Source organism: Oncorhynchus nerka, linkage group LG27, assembly GCF_034236695.1.
Source record: "Oncorhynchus nerka isolate Pitt River linkage group LG27, Oner_Uvic_2.0, whole genome shotgun sequence".
NCBI lineage: Eukaryota > Metazoa > Chordata > Actinopteri > Salmoniformes > Salmonidae > Oncorhynchus > Oncorhynchus nerka.
In genome coordinates this window covers 52,781,798-52,795,294 of record NC_088422.1, presented here as the reverse complement: position 1 = coordinate 52,795,294, position 13,497 = coordinate 52,781,798, and the positions used below count along the sequence as shown (strand labels likewise).

General features: G+C 40.3%; 1 protein-coding gene across 2 annotated transcripts in view; it reads right to left on the bottom strand.

Annotated features, from left to right (window-relative positions):
* Positions 1 to 13,497, bottom strand: part of si:dkey-220o5.5 (actin filament-associated protein 1-like 2) — a 117,069-nt gene that overhangs the window by 101,022 nt on the left and 2,550 nt on the right. The window contains exon 2 of one of the 2 annotated variants that reach the window (XM_065011777.1): positions 2,387 to 2,510. The exons of the other annotated variant lie outside the window; for it this stretch is intronic. The gene's annotated coding sequence lies outside the window, so the exon portion shown is untranslated. The remainder of the gene's footprint in view (positions 1 to 2,386; positions 2,511 to 13,497) is intronic. 2 annotated transcript variants of the gene reach the window in all.

Sequence of the window (13,497 nt, the reverse complement as noted above, 5' to 3'; positions counted from 1 at the left end):
TATCGACAGAAACATGGCAAACGTTGTTTAGAATCAATCCTCAAGGTGTTTTTCACATATCTATTCGATGATAAATCATTCGTGGCAGCTATGTTTCTCCTCGAAGCAAACGAAAAATACACGCAGCTGGAGATTACGCAATAATTGCAACGAAGGACACCAAGCGGCCACCTGGTAGATGTAGTCTCTTAAGGTCAATCTTCCAATGATTTGCCTACAAATACGTCACAATGCTGTCGACACCTTGGGGAAACGACAGAAAGTCTAAGCTCATTCGTGACCCATACACAGCCATATAAGGAGACATTGGAACACAGCGTATTCAAAATCTGGGGCACTTCTTGTATGAAATTTCATCTTGGTTTCGCCTGTAGCATTAGTTCTGTGGCACTCGCAGACAGTATCTTTGCAGTTTTGGAAACGTCAGAGTGTTTTCTTTCCAATGCTGTCAATTATATGCATAGTCGAGCATCTTTTCGTGACAAAATATCTTGTTTAAAATGGGAACGTTTTTTTATCCATAAATTAAAAGAGCGCCCCCTATATCCAAGAAGTGTACTTCGTTCATTAAAAGAAGGTATTCTAATCACGCTGCGCTTTGGTGTCCTTTATACGACGAACGTGACACCAGTCCAGACAATATATGGGCGTGATGGCACTCCTCATAGGCGCACATAATTTTCAAACAAGACAAAGACTATCTAAACTCAGCAAAAAATAAACGTCCTCTGACTGTTAACTGAGTTTAATTTCAGCAAATTTAACATGTGTGAACATAACAAGATTCAACAACTGATACATAAACTGAACAAGTTCCACAGACATGTGACTAACAGAAATTGAATAATGTGTCGCTGAACAAAGGAGGGGTCAAAAATCCAAAATAACAGTAAGTATCTGGTGTGGCCACCAGCTGCATTAAGTACTGCAGTGCATCTCCTCCTCATGGACTGCACCAGATTTGCCAGTTCTTGCTGTGAAATGTTACCCCACTCTTCCACCAAGGCACCTGCAAATTCCCGGGCATTTCTGCGGGGAATGGCCCAAGCTCTAACCCTCCGATCCAACAGGTCCCAGACGTGCTCAATGGGATTGAGATCTGGACTCCTCGCTGGCCATGGCAGAACACATACATTCCTGTCTTGCAGGAAATCAAGCACAGAACAGGCAGATTGGCTGGTGGCATTGTCAAGCTGGACAGCCATGTCAGGATGAGCCTGCAGGAAGGGTACCACATAAGGGAGGAGGATGTCTTTCCTGTAACGCACAGTGTTGAGATTGCCTGCAGTGACAACAAGCTCAGTCCTATGATGCTGTGACACACCGTCCCAGACCATGACGGACCCTCCACCTCTAAATCGATCTCGCTCCAGAGTACAGCCCTCAGTGTAACGCTCATTCCTTCGACGATAAACGAGACTCCGACCATCACCCTTGATGAGACAAAACCGCGACTCGTCAGTGAAGAGCACTTTTTGCCAGTCCGATCTGGTCCAGCGACGGTGGGTTTGTGCCCATAGGGGACGTTGTTGCAGGTGATGTCTGGTGAGGACCTGCCTTTACAACAGGCCTACAAGCCCTCAGTCCAGCCTCTCTCAGCCTATTGTGGACAGTCTGAGCACTGATGGAGGGATTATGCATTCCTGGTGTAACTCGAGCAGTTGTTGATGCCATCCTGTACCTGTCCCGCAGGTGTGATGTTCGGATGTACCAATCCTGTGCAGGTGTTGTTACACGTGGTCTGCCACTGTGAGGACGATCAGCTGTCCGTCCTGTCTCCTTGTAGCGCTGCCTTAGGAGTCTCACAATACAGACATTGCAATTTATTTCCCTGGCCACATCTGCAGTCATCATGCGTCCTTGCAGTATGGCTAAGGCACGTTCACACAGATGAGCAGGGACACTGGGCATCTTTGTTTTGGTGTTTTTCAGAGTCAGTAGAAAGGCCTCTTTAGTGTCATAAATTTTCATAACTGTGACCTTGATTGCCTATCGTCTGTAAGCTGTTAGTGTCTTAACGACTGTTTAACAGGTGCATGTACATTACTTGTTTATGTTTCATTGATCAAGCATGGGAAACAGTGTTTAACTTCTTATGGGCAGGTGGGATGGTAGCATCCCACCTGGCCAACTTCCGGTGAAATTGCAGAGCGCAAAATTCAAATTACAGAAATATAAATATTTAACAATCATGAAAATACAAGTATTATACATCAAACTAAAGCTTAATCCAGCCGCTGTGTCAGATTTCAAAAAGGCTTTACGACGAAAGCACACCATGCGATTATCTGAGGACAGAGCCCCGCATACAAAAGCATGAAAAACATTTTTCAACCAGGCAGGTGCGACACAAAAGTCAGAAATAGCTATATAATAAATGCCTTACCTTTGAAGATCTTCTGTTGGCACTCCAAAAGGTCCCAGTTACATCACCAATGGTCCTTTTGTTCGATAATTTCCTTCTTTATATCCATAAAATCTCAGTTTAGCTGGAAGCGCCAGATTCTCTCCTTCAAAATGCATACAAAATGAATCCCAAACGTTACCAGTAAACCTATCCAAACAAGTCAAACAATGTTGATAATCAAACCTCAGGTACCCTAATACATAAATTAACTAAATTTAAGACGGAGAATAGTATGTTCACTAACGGAGATAAATAACAAAGAACGCGCTTTCATCCACGAGCATGGAAACACTATAGCCAAAATGGGAGCCACTTAGAAAAACTTCTAGCTCATTTTCCCAAAAACCAGCCTGAAACTCTTTCTAAAGACTGTTGACCTCTCTTGGAAGCCTTAGGAACTGCAATCTGGGAGGACTTGGCCTCATAATAAACATGAAAGCCATTGGAAACAGTGGTAGGCTGAATTGTTTTTATTTTATGGTTTGTCCTCTGGGTTTCGCCTGCCATATCAGTTCTGTTATACTCACAGACATTATTGTAACAGTTTTAGAAACTCTAGAGTGTTTTCTATCCACATCTACCAATTATATGCATATCATATCTTCTGGGCCTGAGTAACAGGCAGTTTATCTTGGGTACGCTTTTCATCCGGACGTGAAAATACTGCCCCCTACCCAAGAGAGGTTAAACCTTTTACAATGACGATCTGTGAAGTTATTCGGATTTTTACCAATTATCTTTGAAAGAGGGTCCTGAAAAAGGGACGTTTCTTTTTTTGCTGAGTTTCATCTCTCAGTCAAGTTTTACTCCAGACAACTCTGGACTAATGCAAGATGGAAAGCAATGGATTTACATTGACTACTGATTTATATATTGATTCACTGGGCAATATGGATGCACATCCATCAGTAAATAATAACCATCAAGTATTCAGCCAAAGTATTTTATATTTGAAAATGTATTGAAAGGAAATCTGGGGGAGCCAGTTAGAATGGGCCTGATGCAGCTGATAAAATTAATAATAGTATTGCTATCTATAATTTAGAGGTGCTATTCTTAAATTTGTCAGTAGAGGAGATGCTGGATCATCTGCCAGTACAAGCAGAAACTCAGTAGATCCACATCCAGCCTCAGCCAGTACGAACACAGACCGAGTACAACCGGCTTCAGCAAATACTAACACAGACCCAGCACTGGCAACTTCAGCAAGTACTAACACAGACCCAGGTGAAGTACAGGCAGCCTCAGCCAGTACTAGCACAACCAGAGGTGTACAGCCAGCATCAGATACAAGCAGCTCAGACCCTAATAGAACAGTTGCTGCTCCACCAAATTACCCAGCAGATTGGCCCCCAGTCTTAAAATACTTTATGAGGGCTGAGTTAGTGTGTAGAGATCCACTCAAACCAGGACTGGATTTGTTTTACCCTAAAGGCAAGTCTAGAAGAGGTTTCCATTCAGGCCTAATTACAGGGACAGCTGTCAAATGGTGAAAAGATTACCAGGAGCTGGCTTTCATACTCAATCAAAAACAACGCTGTGTATTGTTTTTGTTGAAAGCTCTTTTCTACAAAAGACTGCACAATCATAAAGGAATGTGTGAATGACTGGTCAAATATCAATGCCATTCTGAAACACCATGAGGGTAGTCCTGAACACCAACAATATGATTAAGTGGAGAAAACTTGATCTGCGCCTAAGTCGGTGACAGACTCTTGACCAGAATCAAATGACAATTTTGGCTGAAAGAAAGAGATGGCGGGATGTCCTTACTAGAGGTCGACCGATTATGATTTTTCAACGCCGATACCGATACCGATTATAGGAGGACCAAAAAACAATGTGTTGGAGAAGAAAATAAAAGTGCAATATGTGCCAGGCAAAAAAAGCTAACGTTTAGGTTCCTTGCTCAGAACATGAGAACATATGAAAGCTGGTGGTTCCTTTTAACATGAGTCTTCAATATTCCAAGGTAAGAGGTTTTAGGTTGTAGTTAATATAGTATTTATAGGACTATTTCTCTCTATACCATTTGTATTCCATATACATTTGACTATTGGATGTTCTTATATGCACTTTAGTATTGCCAGTGTAACAGTATAGCTTCCGTCCCTCTCCTCGCTCCTATCTGGGCTCGAACGAGGAACACATCAACAACAGCCACCCCCGAAGCAGCGTTAGCCATGCAGAGAAAGGGGAACAACTACTCCAAGTCTCAGAGCGAGTGACATTTGAAATGCTATTAGCGCGCACCCCGCTAACTATCTAGCCATTTCACATCAGTTACACCAGCCTAATCTCGGGAGTTGATAGGCTTGAAGTCATAAACAGCTCAATGCTTGAAGCACAGCGAAGAGCTGCTGGCAAAACACACAAAAGTGCTGTTTGAATGAATGCTTATGAGCCTGCTGCTGCATACCACTGCTCAGTCAGGCTGCTCTATCAAATATCAAATCATAGACTTAATTACAACATAATTACAACATAATAACACACAGAAATATGAGCCTTTGGTCATTAATATGGTCGAATCCGGAAACTATCATTTCGAAAACAAAACGTTTATTATTATCGCATATAACCCAACTCTGCGTGCAATTTCACCTGGTTAATATTGCCTGCTAACCTGGATTTCTTTTAGCTAAATATGCAGGTTAAAAAATATATACTTCTGTGTATTGATTTTAAGAAAGGCATTGATGTATATGGTTAGGTACACATTGGACAGTCCTTTTTCCGCGAATGCGCACCGCATCGATTATATGCAACGCAGGACACGCTAGATAAACTAGTAATATCATCAAACATGTGTAGTTAACTAGTGATTATGATTGATTGATTGTTTTTTATAAGATAAGTTTAATGCTAGCTAGCAAATTACCTTGGCTTCTTACTGCATTCGCATAACAGCAGGCTCCTCGTGGAGTGCAATGAGAGGCAGGTGGTTAGAGCATTGGACTAGTTAACTGTAAGGTTGCAAGATTGAATCCCCGAGCTGACAAGGTAAAAATCTGTCGTTCTGCCCCTTCTGAACAAGGCAGTTAACCCACTGTTCCTAGGCCGTCAATGAAAATAAGAACGTGTTCTTAAACGACTTGCCTAGTTAAATAAAGGTGTAAAAAATAAATAATAATAATAGGCCAAATCGGTGTCCAAAAATACCGATTTCCGATTGTTATGAAAACTTGAAATCGGCCCTAATTAATCGGCCATTCCAATTAATCGGTCGATCTCTAGTCCTTACACGTTTAATAAGTATCACCCAGTCTCTGGCTGAAAGAAACCTAGCATTCATGGGTTCATCAGACAAACTCTTCCAACCAGATAATGGAACCTTCCTAAAGGAGGTTGAATTACTGGCTAAATTTGACCCCGTTATGGAAAATTGAAGATGGAGAGACACATGCTCATTACCTTGGGAAGTGCAAATAGAATGCACTGATACAGATTGTGATAGACAAGATTCTGGAAGCAATAGTTACTCAAGTAAGAGACTCAAAGTACTTCTCCATTATCTTGGACTGTACACCTGACATTAGCCAGGAGCAAATGTCCATTTATTCTGAGAAGCGTGGCTTTAAAGGAAAAGCCAGAGATCAAGGAGCACTTCCTCTGCTTTGTGAATGTTGAGGTTACAACAGGCTTGAATCTGTCCACTGTCATGTTAGATAAGCTGAACGAGCTGAAGATTCCATATTGTCACGCCCTGGTCAAAGTATTATTGTGTTTGTCTTTATTTATTTGGTCAGGCCGGGTGTGACATGGGTTTATTGTGATGTGTTTTGTCTTGGGGTGTTGTTAGTTATTGGGTGTGTGGCTTAGTGGAGGTATCTAGCAAAGTCTATGGCTGTCTGGAGTGGTTCTCAATCAGAGGCAGGTGTTTATCGTTGTCTCTGATTGGGAACCATATTTAGGCAGCCATATTCTTTGTGTGTTTCGTGGGTGATTGTCCTTAGTGTCTTGATGTCCTTATCCTGTGTTAGTTTACACTAGTATAGGCTGTTTTGGTTTTCGTTACGTCCATTACATGTATTATTTTGTAGTGTTTGTGTTTAGTGTGTTTTTTCATTAAACATGAATCGTAATCTACACGCTGCATTTTGGTCCGACTCTCCTTCACCACATGAGAACCGTTACACATATGAAGATTGCAGAGGGCAAGCTTATGATAACGGGGCCAACACGAAGGGCAAGCACCAAGGGATACAAGCCAGACTGCTAAAACAAAATCCCAGAGCTGTGTTCGTCCCATGTGGAGCACCTACTCTAAACCTTGTCATTGCAGATGCTGCCAAATCTTCAAAAGATGCAGTTGGGTTTTTTGGGCATGTGCAAAAGCTCCTCACCTTCTTTTCAGCTGGCATACAAAGATGGAGGTGTTTTGAAAAACACAGGAACATAAATGTGAAGTCATGGAGTGACACAAGATGGGAGAGTAGGCTCCAAAGTGTTCATGCAATCAGGTATCAGGCTTCTGAGGTTTGGGAGGCTTTACTGGAAGCCAGACAGACGGTCAACGATCCTGTGACCAAAGTGGAGGCACAAGCGCTTGGGTCCTACCGCTTCTTGATTTGCTGTGTCATATGGTGTGAGTTACTGACAATGACAAACAAGGTAAACAAGCACCTCCAATCCGCCTCAATGCAGTTGGATATCGCAGTGAATTTGATCTCAAATGCAAAGGCCTCCCTCACAACATACTGGGAAACTGGATTCTCTGAGGCCCAGACAACAGCCAAAAGCATTTGTGAAGAAATGAATGTGGAGGCTGTTCTGAAAGAGAAGACACTGGGAAACAGCAAGAAGCATTTCGGCTACAAGGCTCCTGATGAATCAGTGACTGATGCACTGAAAAACCTTGAAGTCAACTACTTCAACACTGTAGTCGACTCTGCTGTGACATCCATGGATGAGAGATTTGAAACACTCAACCAGGTGAAAACCAAATATGGAGTGCTGTTGAACTTCAGCACTGCCTCTCAGATGTCCAGTGAATCTTTAAAGGCTCACCGCATGTAAGTTGAAAACACTAACCTTCAAAGATGACTGTGACATCAGTGGAATGGATCTGGCACGAGATTCAGAATTTACCTGATCTGCCATAAGATAAGATGACTGCCATTGAGCTGCTTTCCTTTCTCTGTGAGAAAAACTCTATCCTAACCGTTGGATAGCCCTAAGAATTGCAGTCACCCTACCAGTAACAGTAGCATCGGCAGAGAGGAACTTTTCAAAATTAAAACTCATCAAAAGCTACCTGTGGTCTTTCATGTCACAGGAACGTTTGAGCGGTCTGGCCACCATGAGCATAAATCATGATGTGGGGAAACGCATGTCCTATGATGACCTATGATGACGACATTGATGATTTTGCCTCAAGAAAGTGGAGAAGATTAATATTTTGATGGTATGATTTTAATTCAATCATTTAAAATGTTTAAACGCAATAACATTTAACATTGTATGGTAGAAGTGCATTTGTGTAAATGACTGCTTAACTATGTGACATACTTTCTCAATTTCTTCCAGACAGTCCAGATAGACTGGTACCCATGCTGATGCTGAAAATGCCCAGGCTGTAGAGGGAACCAAAGTTAATCACACAGCTGTATAGGTTTTATTTTACCATTTTGAGACATGTAGCTGCAGACATAGCCTAAAGGCTTATGTTTACATTATATAGCCAAAGCTAATCACATAGCTGTATAGGTTTTATTTTACTATTTTAAGACATATATCTGTAGCCATTTCCTATAGGCTTATGTTTGTATTGTATAGACAAAGGACTGGACTAGGGATGCACGATATATCGGTTAACAAATCGGAATCGGACGATATTAGATAAAAATGCCAACATTGGTATCGGCCCGATGTCTAGTTTTACATCGATGTGAAAAACCGATGTCAAAGCTGACGCGCATACCTATATAACGTAGGTACATGACATAATGATACCACGTAAAATTTTGCGCTACATGTGCAATACAGCATTCCTAACCTAGTCCACAAAGTCTGCTGTGTGGATCGAGCAGTCAACAAGTCGATCAATCATTTCAGCGAGACAACTCAAAGGCGAAATCTATTAATGCCAAGATAATGGAATTCATTGCCCTTGACAATCAACCGTTCTCTGTCGTGGGTGATGTTGGCTTTCACGACTGGTCAAGCACCGGCGGAACACACTAACGTTGCCAAGTGCGCTGTTGTTCAGATGGTGCCCTACCGGAGTTACACTGTGATAGCGTCACTGCTATTAGCTTCACGACATACTATAGAACGCCGTTTGGGCCTTTGAGTGTCAAAAAAGATACACGTCAAATAACACTATTTGACGCGTTAAATAAGCTTTTAATTTGACACGTCAAATAACACTGTTCTATTATAGAATGTTGTGTGTTCTGAATTTGCACATGCAAACCAAGCGCCACCACTACTATAATGGCACTGTCAAAGCTGTACAAAAAAGTCTGCAAACAAGCAAACACCGGCCACGAACAATGTGTTTACAATACCGCGTTGGTAATAAAGCATCATTTGTTCGACCGCAACTTCTGGGGTAGCTAGCTAGCTTTAGCTTGGTACCTAGCTAGCACCAATACAACCAGCCTTAAAACAATGACCAGTAGAAACTGCAGTCATTTTCACAATTCTTAGCAATGATTTAGGAATCCTTGAGAGTAAGTATTAGCTAGGTAGCCACTTGTTATTCGCCTATTGAAATTGAACTTCAGTTCATGAAAATAAATAGCTAGCCAGCTACTTAACCCTACATAACCCTAACCCAAAGCTAACGTTATAAGCAGCCAGCTAGCTTCATCTGGTGAGTGAGGCTTGACCTGACCGGGTTATGTGTTGTGAAGCTAGCCACAATAAGGATTATGCACAATAGTGGAATTTGCAGTTTGCCTTCAAAATAAAAGTACCTATTTGAAAGTGATGAAGGTTACAAATGGTGGAATTATGCCATATTTAGACTAGATAATGTTAAATAAGGTTGGAACGTGAAGCAATGAAATGGGGTATCAGTCTACTCGGTGACACCCACAGAACACAACTGTAGCGTTGTAGCTCTTATCGCAGGACTGTGACTGTGTGAAATCGACTCCCCAGTCAGCCTATTGTGTGTATTGACATTAACATTGCACTGTACAGCTTTACCTAAGGATTTGGGATCAATGAAATGGGGTAACAGTCTACTCAATACCCAATATATTTTTTCCTAACATCCTCCTCAGAGGTATCAGACTCCAAAAGATCCACGCAGTATTGTATTTCCTCAGGAATAGTGTTCAATACACATAGGTTGGCAATAAATATGGCTCAATACACAGTCCCGCAATAAGAGCTACAATGCTAATGTTCTCTGGGTGTCACTGAGTAGACTAATACCCCATGTCATTGATTCACAATCCAAAGGTAAGGTTGTACAGTGAAATAAGTATGCCCCCAGTGCAATTCTACAAGTACAAAACATCCAAATTGATTTCAACGGATTTTTGTCAAATGAACTAATTGTTATCTTTTGTTGATTTTATATAACAACATTCCAACCTCGTTTTGCATAATCTATTCAGTTATGGCATAAATCTAATATTTCTATTCATTTGCATCTGTGTCAATGACATACTTTTATTTTGTAGACTAACCGCAAAGTCCACTATTGTGGCTAATCCTTATTGTTGCTAGCTTCACATAGATGGGTCCAACTACCATTAATCAAATAAGAACTGTCTTATAAATTAAGGTTATTTTAGATGATGACACCTAGCTATATAGTTGCTATGCTTTTAGGGAAGAGAATTGTTTGCATCCATGAACTAGCTAGCTTTTTTTATGACCAGCACTGTAGGTGCGCAATTCAACTTTACCAGTATCATAGCATACGTATCGGTGAATCGCTGTGACATATGAAATACGAGTGATAGTGTCGTCAATCTGTAATAACTACGTAAAAATATTATGAACGGGTTAAATTATTATGTGACGTGCAGTCATATTCAGGTCCTGATTGGTCAACAAGATTGGTCAACAATTTCACATGTACCTTTTTTGAAATACAAAGACCCAAACGGCTTTCCATAGAAATCCTGGTTAAGAATGAAACGACTGAACAAATGAACAATGAAACAGCACAGCAAGTAAGTGAAAGAAATAGGTTTTGATTATGTTAGACTGGTAATGGGGACATATGTAAATGCCAACAAAATAACTTTTTGGTCAGTGTGGTGTGTGTGTAACCTTTATTTAACTTGGAAAGTCAGTTAAGAACAAATTCTTATTTACAATGACGGCCTACCCCGGCCAAACCAGGACGATGCTGGGCCAATTGTGTGCCACCTATGGCACTTCCAATCACGGCCGGATGTGATACAGCCTGGATTTGAACCAGGGACTGTATTGACACCTCTTGCACTGAGATGCAATGCCTTAGACCGTTGAGTCCATGTGTGTGTGTTAACTATTTAACTGTAATAGAATGCTTTAAAAGGCCGCAAAACTGTTTAATATCGGTTATTGGTATCGTTTTTTTTTTTGCAAGGAAAATATTGGATATCGGTATCGGCCAAAAATGTCATATCGGTGCATCATTACCAGGCAGCAGAGCCAAAGCTCAGTGTTATTTTATTATTTTCTACATTTATATTTAACACAATTTCTTATTTATGTTAATGTTAATATTCACTTATCTTAAGATTCTATAGAAAATATTATATTCAATAAATATTGTTTGTTTATACCTCATTCTGTTCTGTATACACTACCGGTCAAAGATTTTAGAACATCTACTCATTCAAGGGTTTTTCTTTATTTTGACTATTTTCTACATTGTAGAATAATAGTGATGCAATTTTTTTTTGTAGTAACCACATTTCCAACCTTTTTACGTGAGTAAAATACTTTGGATAAAACATTTCATGACAGGCCTGATGGAAAAAAGAACATGTATTTTTGTGAGAAAACCATCAGTATAGTTGAAAAGGTCATGGAAACCCATTTAACTTGTATGTTTTATTCAGTACATGGGAATTTAACCGCAAAAGGTTTTTTTCTGTGCACTATGTCATCATACACATCACACATCTTCAGAAGAGGGAAAAACACACATGAAACTACACACGTGTCTGAAAACCACGTTATTTTCAAATGTGGTGTTTTTTGGAAGGGGAAACATGGGCCAGTATTCAGAAAGTATCTGAATAGGAGTGCTGATCTAAAATCAGTTCCCCCTTATCCATGTAATCATATATATTATGATCTAAAAGGCCAAACTGTTCCTAGATCAGCACTCCCACTATAAATACAGGCCCTGAAGGATTGTTCACTGAAACCATCCCAGAGGTGTACAAGGCTTGAGGAAAACTTATTTAATTTGCATTGAGATCACTGGCCCTGTTGTTTCTGGTCTTCAAAGTAGGTGACCATTCATTTCAAACCACACAGAGAGACCATTGACAGAATATGCTAAATCGGTGGACTTTGAAGTTCATTATACATAAGTCATGTTTTCAAGTGGGAGCTTTTCAACTATATATTTACAAAACTAATGCTGCTTTAAACTGGTAGCATTTTCCACATTTAAAAATGCTTGAGACCTCCACTCCACAATGTAAAATAAGGGACTAAAGCAGTGGTAGTCACAAAAATTTCTGAGGGGATCACTTTTGTAAAGCAAAATCACTGGGCGACCTGCCATACCATTCAAAGAACGGGGTCTGGGGGGGTCACAAAGTCAAATTGACTCAGACGTTATATTAAATGGGTTTATACATGATATTTAAGATTCTATTAACATGGACCATCAAGCTATTTCATTATCCAATTCTCTATTTTAGGACAATTGGGTATCAAAAACAAATGTGCAATATAATTTGATGAATCTTTAGAATTTGACCTTATTGCCATTATTTCAATCAAAGTTATAGCACAAGATACACTACCGGTCAAAAGTTTTAGAACACCTAGGTGAAGCTGTTTGAGAGAATGCCAAGAGTGTGCAAAGCTGTCATCAAGACAAAGGGTGGCTATTTGAATAATCTCAAATATTGTAACGTTCGTCGTTAAGGGTAGACCAAGGCGCAGCTTGATTTGAATTCATCATATTTTATTCAAATGTAAACCAGCAAAAAAAACAATGAACAATACAATGAACGAAAAGCTTTGTCGTGAGAAAATACATGCAACCAAATAAAGACAAGATCCCACAACTGAAGGTGGGAAAAAGGGCTGCCTAAGTATGATCCCCAATCAGAGACAACGATAGACAGCTGCCTCTGATTGGGAACCATACTAGGCCAAAAATGAAAAAGGAAACATAGATATACAAAAACTAGAGTACCCACCCTAGTCACACCCTGACCTAACCAAAATATAGAGAATAAACAGGGATCTCTAAGGTCAGGGCGTGACAAATATAAAATATATTTTGATTTGTTTAACACTTTTTTGGTTACTGCATGATTCCATATGTTATTTCATAGTTTTGACGTCTTCACCATTGTTCTACAATGTAGAAAATAGTGCAATTAAAAAAAAAACTTGAATTAGTAGGTGTTCTAAAACTTTTATCCGGTTGTGTGTCAAATCAGGTAATGGCAAATTTGTGTCTGAAGGAAGTTTGGTTTGGAGTGATTGAAATACATCAGAAATCTATTGGAAAGTTCAGAAAAACATCAGGGATGATCATCAAACCATCTTATTTATGATCGTTTGTGGAGAATCAGTTAATTTCCCTCAGTTACTCTGCACAGCGTGTGTCGTAGGTGGAAACAGAAGACATGTACGTGTTCCTGAGAGTCCTGGCTTTCAGGGATGTGGTTATAGTTGCTAATAGCTCCTTAAATTCCAGAGCCAAATTCATAGGAAGGAAACAATTTTGAGATGCGCCAGAAGCGCTATAATCCACTTTTCCCGCTTTGTTTGTCCCAGCCGCTAATAAGGCTACTCTGGGGTTACTCACATAACCAAGGTTCTATGAACTAAGCGGCACATTCAGCTGACTGAGTAAAACACAACACATTATTTTTGATTACACGCAATGACTATGCCTGGGCTAAAGCTATGGTAGGACATTCATGTGTTGTTGATGTAAA